This window comes from Rhinoraja longicauda, chromosome 18 (assembly GCF_053455715.1).
Source record: "Rhinoraja longicauda isolate Sanriku21f chromosome 18, sRhiLon1.1, whole genome shotgun sequence".
NCBI classification, from domain to species: domain Eukaryota; kingdom Metazoa; phylum Chordata; class Chondrichthyes; order Rajiformes; family Arhynchobatidae; genus Rhinoraja; species Rhinoraja longicauda.
This window is the reverse complement of record NC_135970.1, coordinates 2,250,089-2,258,184: the sequence shown is the minus strand read 5'-3', so window position 1 is coordinate 2,258,184 and position 8,096 is coordinate 2,250,089. Positions and strand designations below refer to the sequence as shown.

The 8,096-nt window shown below is 46.4% G+C and overlaps 1 non-coding gene across 1 annotated transcript; it reads right to left on the bottom strand.

Annotated features, from left to right (window-relative positions):
• Window positions 1–1,817: 1,817 nt before the first annotated feature.
• Window positions 1,818–1,890, bottom strand: trnaf-gaa (transfer RNA phenylalanine (anticodon GAA)). Its single transcript has one exon. It is a non-coding gene; the product is annotated as a tRNA-Phe (tRNA).
• Window positions 1,891–8,096: the final 6,206 nt, after the last annotated feature.

Sequence of the window (8,096 nt, the reverse complement as noted above, 5' to 3'; positions counted from 1 at the left end):
GTGAGAGAGGCAACAACTAAAGGAGAGGTGTGGGATAAGTTTGATACACAGAGGGTGGTGGGGGCCTGGAACGCGTCACTGGGTGGTGGTGGTGGAGGCAGATACAACAGTGCCATTTGGATAGGCACATGGATATGCAGGGAATGGAGAGATATGGGGCACATGCAGGCAGGGTCACATTGAGTGGCCCAGAGGCCCAGAGTGGCACAGAGACCACACAGTGGCGCAGCGGTAGAGTTGCTGCCTCACAGCACCAGAGACCCGGGTTCCATCCTGATTATGGGTGCTGTCTGTACGGAGTTTATACCTTCTCCCCATGACAGTGAGTTTTCTTTGTGTTGTCCCATTTCCTTCCACACTCCAAAGACGTGCAGGCTTGTAGGTTAATTGGCTTTGTAAATTGTGAAAGTGTGTAGTATAGATCTAGTGTCGGGGTGATGATTGGTTGGCATGTACACAATGGGCGAAAGGATCATTAATTACATGGTTTTGATAATGCAAATCCAATAACGTCCTAAGGTGCAAGATCCTAATTGAGTTCTGGTCCAGAACTGAGACCAATGATTAAAAACTCAGACCATTTCACATCCCTTAGATTTCACTGTGGACATGGTAAATCCACCGCCCCTTGAGAAACTCTACCATTCTAAACAGTTTGAATGTGTAGATAATTCTGGCTCTGCTAAAGCTTGAAACAATGGTCCATGTAATCAATGACCTCAGAGCATGTTACAAAAAAGATGCATGATCTACTTTAGTTAAGTTTAGTTTAGTTTAGTTTAGTTTAGTTTAGTTTAGTTTAGTTTAGTTTAGTTTAGTTTAGTTTAGTTTAGTTTAGTTTAGTTTAGTTTAGTTTAGTTTAGTTTAGTTTAGTTTAGTTTAGTTTAGCTTAGTTTAGTTTAGTTTAGTGATACAGTATAGATGTGGGCCCTTCGGCCTGCCGAGTCCGCACCGACCATCGACCACCCATTCACACTAGTTCCATGTTATCCCACTTTCTGATCCACTCCCTACACATTGGGGGCAATTTGCAGAGGGCCGATTAACCCACAAACCCGCACGTCTTTGGGATGTGGGAGGAAAGTGGCGCACCAGGAAGAAGCCCAGAGGGTCACACGGAGAATGTGCAAACTCCACACACAGACACAGCAGCTGAGGTCAGGATCGATGCAGGGTCTCTACCCGCTCCAACTCTGTGCTTGTCTGTCTGTCTGTTGGTTCTTCAATTCAGATCTAGCCAACATAAGCACTGCAGCAAAGGGTCAAAGTCGTTGCCGAGGCTGTTGATATCACAGAGACGGTCAGAGCATAATTGCAGAGCTGGTAATTTAACCCAATTGAGAACAGTTTCAGCAATAGCAGAGTGCTGCCTTGAAACCCAGGTTCCTTTGAGCATCCATTGAACTACAAGGTAACATTAGTGCTGCAAATCGGCAGAAAGCTTTTTTTTATTATATGTTTGCAAGAATGCTACTTTTTCTTTCTCAAACAAGTGCTTTTTTTTGCAAGCTCCAGACAAATATCAGTGGTGCAAGGCAAAGTCAGTCCCCATCAGTGTGATAATGTCAAATCTGAAGGGCAAAACGATTTTTGAGATGACTTTGGGACTGGAGACCAAGTGTAGTTTAAGCTTCAATAATTCAGCAGGAAGAATATATTCCTTCAGAAGGTCCTGACCCCAAACGTTGCCTATCCATCGTGATAAGTTCATAAGTTATAGGAGCAAAATTAGGCCACTCGGCACATTAAGTCTATTCAATCATGGCTGATCTCTCTTTCCCATTCTCCTGCCTTCTCCCCATAACCTCTAGAGGAATTGCCGAAACTCGGGATTGAACCGGGGACATTTAGATCTTCAGTTTAACGCTCTCTTGACTGAGCTATTTCGGCTCAACGTTTTTATTTTTTGAAGACCACTTCGAATCTTGTGCTTCAGGTGAGGTGGTGTGCACAATGGAAAGGATGCTGAGGAAAAGCAGTGGTCCATATGGGGATCGAACCCGTGACCTTGGCGTGATTAGCACCACCTAACCAACTGAGCCGACCAGCCCATGTTCTCCAGAGATGCTGCCTGGCTGAGTTACTCAAGCACTTTGTGCCTTTTTTTTGTAAACCATCACCTGAAGTTCCTTATGTCCATTGCCTCATCTCGCCTGCTGTTGTAAAGGGTGACGCAAGCAGATACTGAGGTACGGTCGATAGCTAGAACGAGTGAAAGATTTGTTTTCAATTGCTAAATATATGGTTTCTATTTTGTGTGCCTCAATTTGCCAATCTACCAACGGCATTTATGATCTAGACCAATCGCTCAGATCTGGAGCAAAGCAGACTTTGAGAATAGTGCCAATACTTGATGGCTCTTGCATGAGGTCTCCGTAGACTATTTCTGTCCGCTCTGTGATCGTGCCAAGGGAAGGCAATACTATCTAAGACGTGTTTCTTTGCAAATATTTATAACTAATTTCATAAAAGAGCACGTGTGATTTAGTTTAGTTTTGAGATACAGCATGGACACAGGCCCTTCGGCCCACCGAGCCCACACCGACCATCGATCGCCCTGTATGCAAAAAAAGAACTTCACTGTGCATTTGCATGTGTAACAGTAAAGCTCCACAGACCATTGACCATTGCATCACAGCGTGGTTTGGGAACAGCTCCATCCAAGACCGCAAGAAATTGCAGAGAGTTGTGGACGCGGCCCAGACCATCACACAAACCAACCTCCCTTCCACTGACTCCACCTATACGCTGCCTTGACAAGGCCAGCAGCATCATCAAGGACCAGTCTCACCTCGGTCACACTCTCTTCTTCCCTCTCACATCAGGCAAGAGGTACAGAAGTGTGAAGATGCACACCTCCAGATTCAGGGACAGTTTCTTCCCAGATGTTATCAAGCACTTGAACCATCCTACCACCAACTAGAGAGCTGCTACCTACCTCATTGGAGACCCTTGGACAATCTTTCATTGGACTTTACCTTGCACTAAACGTTATTCCCATTATCCTGTACCTGCACACTGTGGACAGCTTGATTGGAATCCGATATAGTCTTTTCTTGCACTAGATAGAATGCAACAAAAAAGCTTTTCACTGTACCTCGGTACACATGACAATAATAATAAACTAAGCTAAACTCAGATACATTTTACACTATCTTTATATCTAAACCATCAATACAAACTGTCACCATCTGAGGGCCCAATACTGATCTCTGTGCCTCTCCACCAGTGGCAGTCTGCTACTCTGAAAATGATCCATTTATTCTTACTCGAAATTCTATCCTTTAATTCATCTTCCATCCATGATGACACATTACTACCAACTACAGGAGCCTTTGCTTTATTTTTAGACTTTTAGACCTTAGAGATACAGCGCGGAAACAGGCCCTTCGGCCCACCGAGTCCACGCCGACCGGCGATCCCCAACGATGCACTACCTCTATCCTACACTAGGGATAAATTACAATCTATTTTTAACCAAAGCCAATTAACCTACAAACGTGCATGACTTTGGAATGTGGTTGGAAACCGGTGCACCAGGTGAAAACCCACGCAGTCACGGGGAGAACGTACAAACTGCATATCGGGTGATCGCTGGTCGGTGCGGACTCGATGGGCCGAAGGGCCTGTTTCGGTGCTGTTTCTCTAAAATCTAAGTGTTTAAAAATCATTGAAATGGACAAATCACCTGTGAAAGTCTAGAGAAGATTTGAGCATTGGTGATTTGGAGTTACGATGGGAGGTTATCTAGGTTGGGATTGTTTTACTTAGATTACAGGAGGCTGAGAGGAGATTTAGTGGAGGTGTAGTTAATAATTAAATGTGGGCGTGAGAGAGGCTCGAATTGGAAGACTACAGAGATGTGAAATGGTTACAACTCTGCAAAACCTATTGGGAGGATGGAATATTGAAGTAACATGATGAAATGCTGAGAACTTTAACATACCGATTTAGCTTTATTATTGTCACGGGTTCAAATGTACAATGAAAAGCTTTGTTTTGCATTCTATCCAAACAGATCAGATAATACTCCACATAAATGCAATCAGGCCAAACTCCAGTACAATAGGTAGAGAGCAAAGGGGAAGAAGACACAGAGTGCAGAATATAGTTCCCAGCATTGTAGCGCATCAGTTCCAGAGACAAAGTCCAATGTCCGCAATGAGGTAGAGGTGAATCGGACAGTAGCTTATCAATGGACTGTTCAGTTTAGTTTAGTTTAGTTTAGAGATACAGCATGGAAACAGGCACTTTGGCCGATCAAGTCCACAACGACCAGTGATCACCCGTTCATGGCCCTCCTCCAGTGCCATAGTGAGGCACACCGGAAATTGGAGGAACAGCACCTCATATTTCGCTTGGGCAGCTTGCAGCCCAGTGGTATGAACATCGACTTCTCCAACTTTAGATAGTTCCTCTGTCCCTCTGTTCCCCTCCTCCTTCCCAGATCTCCCTCTATCTTCCTGTCTCCACCTATATCCTTCCTTTGTCCCGCCCTCCTGACATCAGTCTGAAGAAGGGTCTCGACCCGAAACGTCACCCATTCCTTCTCTCCTGAGATGCTGCCTGACCTGCTGAGTTACTCCAGCATTTTGTGAATAAATACCTTCGATTTGTACCAGCATCTGCAGTTATTTTCTTATACTACCCGTTCACACTAGTTCTATGTTATCCCACTTTTGCATCCACTCCCCACAAACTCGGGGCAGATTACAGTAGGCACGTGTACTGACGTACAGTGAAAAGCTTGCTATGCAAACAGATCAGATAATACCGTACATAAATGCAATCAAGCTAAGCTCTGGTACAATAGGTCGAGCAAAGGGGAAGATACAGAGTGCAGAATATAGTTCTCAGCATTGTAGCGCATCAGTTGCAGAGCCAAGGAGATCCTTAAACCATCAGAGTGGGACTGCAGGTAGAGCCTTCTCACAACGCCAGAGACCAGGGTTCGATCCTGACCTCGGGTTCAGTCTGTGCGGAGTTTGCACGTTCTCCCTGCGACCGCATTGGTTTCCTCTGGGTGCTCCGGTTTTCTCCCACATCCCAAAGATGTGCAGGTTTGTAGTTTTACCAGGGCTTGGTAAATTGTCCCTAGTGTGCAGGGAGTGGATGCGAAAGTGGGATAACGTGGAACTAGTGTGAACGGGCGATCGATGGTCGATGTGGGCTCGGTGGGCCGAAGGGCCTGTGTCCATGCAGTATCTCAAAACTAAACTAAATCACACGTGCTGTTTTATGAAATTAGTTATAAATATTTGCAAAGAAACACGTCCCCATTAGATAGACACAAAATGCTGGAGTAACTCAGCGGGTCAGGCAGCATCCCTGGAGAGAAGGAATGGGTGACGTTTCAGGTCGAGACCCTTCTTCAGACTGATGTCAGGGGAGAGGGAGATACATAGATAAGGAGGGGTAAGGTGTGAAAATAGGACAAAGGGAATGTAGAGCAAGGAAAATGTAGAATGGATCATTGTTCGCTGGGAGAAGGTAACAACAAAACAGAGATAAAATGTAGTCGGAGACAGTAAGACTGGTCAGAGAACTGGGAAGGGGGAGGGATGGAGAGAGAGGGAAAGCAAGGGTTATTTGTGTCCCCATTAGGACTGATTAAAGAGTCAGGCAAGTTTTAGGAGAAAAACAGAAGGTGTGAGTGGTGGAGGATTACCTCCCATCTCTGGGGGAAGGGCAGGGCAGTGAGATAGCGGCACCTTCTCCCTGGTCAAGGATGCTGGCTGGCTTCCAGTCGCCTTCCTACATGGAGTGGATGCCAAGTTCTGGGAAACCTTCAGCCGGTAAGTGGGAAGTGGAGATGAATTCCATTGCCTGGGCATGGTTCCAGAGCATCTGCATGTAGATGGATTATGATAGCAACACCATCTGGCAGCCTGTGCCCCAACTCTGCATCCGGCAGCTCCAAACAGATGCTCTTAATGGTGGGCAGTTGCCATCGGAGGTCCCAGGCAGCATTTCAGCACGTCTCACCTTCCTCCTTTAAACAATTGCCTCTGGTTTATAATTGAGGCTTGAGAGACACAGTGTGTAAACAGCCTACCGAGTCAGTGCTGACCAGTGATCACACTTTACACTAACACTACACTGCACACGAGGGACAACCTTACAATTGACCAAAGTCAACTGACCTACAAACGTGTATGACTTTGGAATGTGGTTGGAAACCGGTGCACCTGGGGAAAACCCACGCAGTCACAGGGAGAATGTACAAACTCCATATCGGGTGATCGCTGGTTGGCATGGACTCGGTGGGCCGAAGGGCCTGTTTCCGTGCTGTATCTCTAAAGTCTAAATGTTTAAAAATCATTGAAATTGACAAATTACCAATTGACAATTGAAAGTCTAGAGAATATTTGAGCACCTTCTGTGTGAAAATGTTGCCCCTCGGGTCCCTATTAAAACCTTGCCCCTCTCACCTCATAAGATCATGAAAGGAATAGATTAGGTAGATGATGCACAGTCTCTTGCCCAGAGTAGGGGAAATCGAGAACCAGGAGACTTAGGTATAAGGTGAGGGGGGTAGGATTTAATAGGAACCTGAGGGGTAACGTTTTTTACACAAAGGATGGTGGGTTTTGGAATGAGTTGCTGAGGAGGTAGTTTAGGCAGGTATTATTGTGACATTTAAGAAACATTAAGACAAGTACATGGATAGGACAGGTTTAGAGGGATATAGGCCAAACACAGGCAGGTGGGACTAGTGTAGACGGGACATGTTGGTCGGTGTGGGCAGGTTGGGCCGAAGGGCCTGTTTTGACCCTGCAAGACTATAACTCTAATAGCACCAATGGGTCCTGCTGCCCTTCCTCCTTTTCCAACCCGGCTACTTCTCCCACTCCCATCCCTACACTACCCCTCACAGCCCCCACCATCCCCCACAGTACTCCACCTCCACTCCTCTGCCCCCCTCTTCCCCCAGCCCCCACCCTTCTCCCCTCCCCCACCATCCCCCACAGTACTCCACCACTGCCCCCCTCTGCCCCCCTCTGCCCTCTGCCCCCCTCTGCCCCCAGCCCCCACCCTCTCCCCTCCCCCATCGGGCAAAAGGTATAGAAGTGTGAAATCGCACACCTGCAGATTCATGGACGGTTTCTTCCCAGCTGTTATCAGGCAACTGAACCATTGTACCACAACCAGAGAGCAGTGCTGAAATGCTAACTATCTCATTGGTGACCCTCGGACTATCCTTGATCGGACTTTGCTGGCTTTACCTTGAACTAAACATTACTCCCTTATCATGTGTCTATACACTTTAAATGGCTCGATTGTAATCGTGTATTGTTATTTTGCTGACAATAAACTAAACTATAAACCCCTGATGAGTTTTCACCGTGCTCCCTGACCTCCCTCCACATGATACAGCTGGTCTTCAGTAGAGAGGCCTTGCTTTTGTACCTCCATAGCCACACCTCAACGGGTTCCAAGCTGGCCATCATGTTGAGCTCTTCTTCTGTCCCCTCCACCTCTGGGTCTTTCTCTCTGGTGAGGAGTCCACGCTGTGCCCGTGATGCCCCCTTCTCCCATCTCCCACATTTCCTTTAGAAACAGTCTGAAGAAAGGTCCTGATCGGAAACATCACCTATCCATGTTCTCCAGAAATGCTGTCTGACTTGCTGAGTTACTCCAGCACTTCATGTCATCTTTTTGTAAACCAGCATAGAAACATCGAAACATAGAAACATAGAAAATAGATGCAGAAAGAGACCATTTGGCCCTTTGAGCCAGCACCACCATTCATTGTGATCATGGCTGATCATCTACAATCAGTAACCCGTGCCTGCCTTCTCCCCATATCCCTTGATTCCACTAGCCCCTAGAGCTCTATCTAACTCCAGTGAATTGGCCTCCACTGCCTTCTGTGGCAGAGAGTTCCACAAATTCACAACTCTCTGGGTTTTTTCTTATGTCAGTTGGTCAATGGTCTCCCGTTTATTCTCAGGCATCTGGGGTTCCTTGTTTCTACATTCAGTTTGAGAGTACCAGCCACCACACAGTGAATGATGAGATGTAAGTTAGAGGTTAGCTTGGGACTTTTGTGTGGAACAATGGTTCAGACCCCAGCTTCGTGAGCTGTTGCAAAT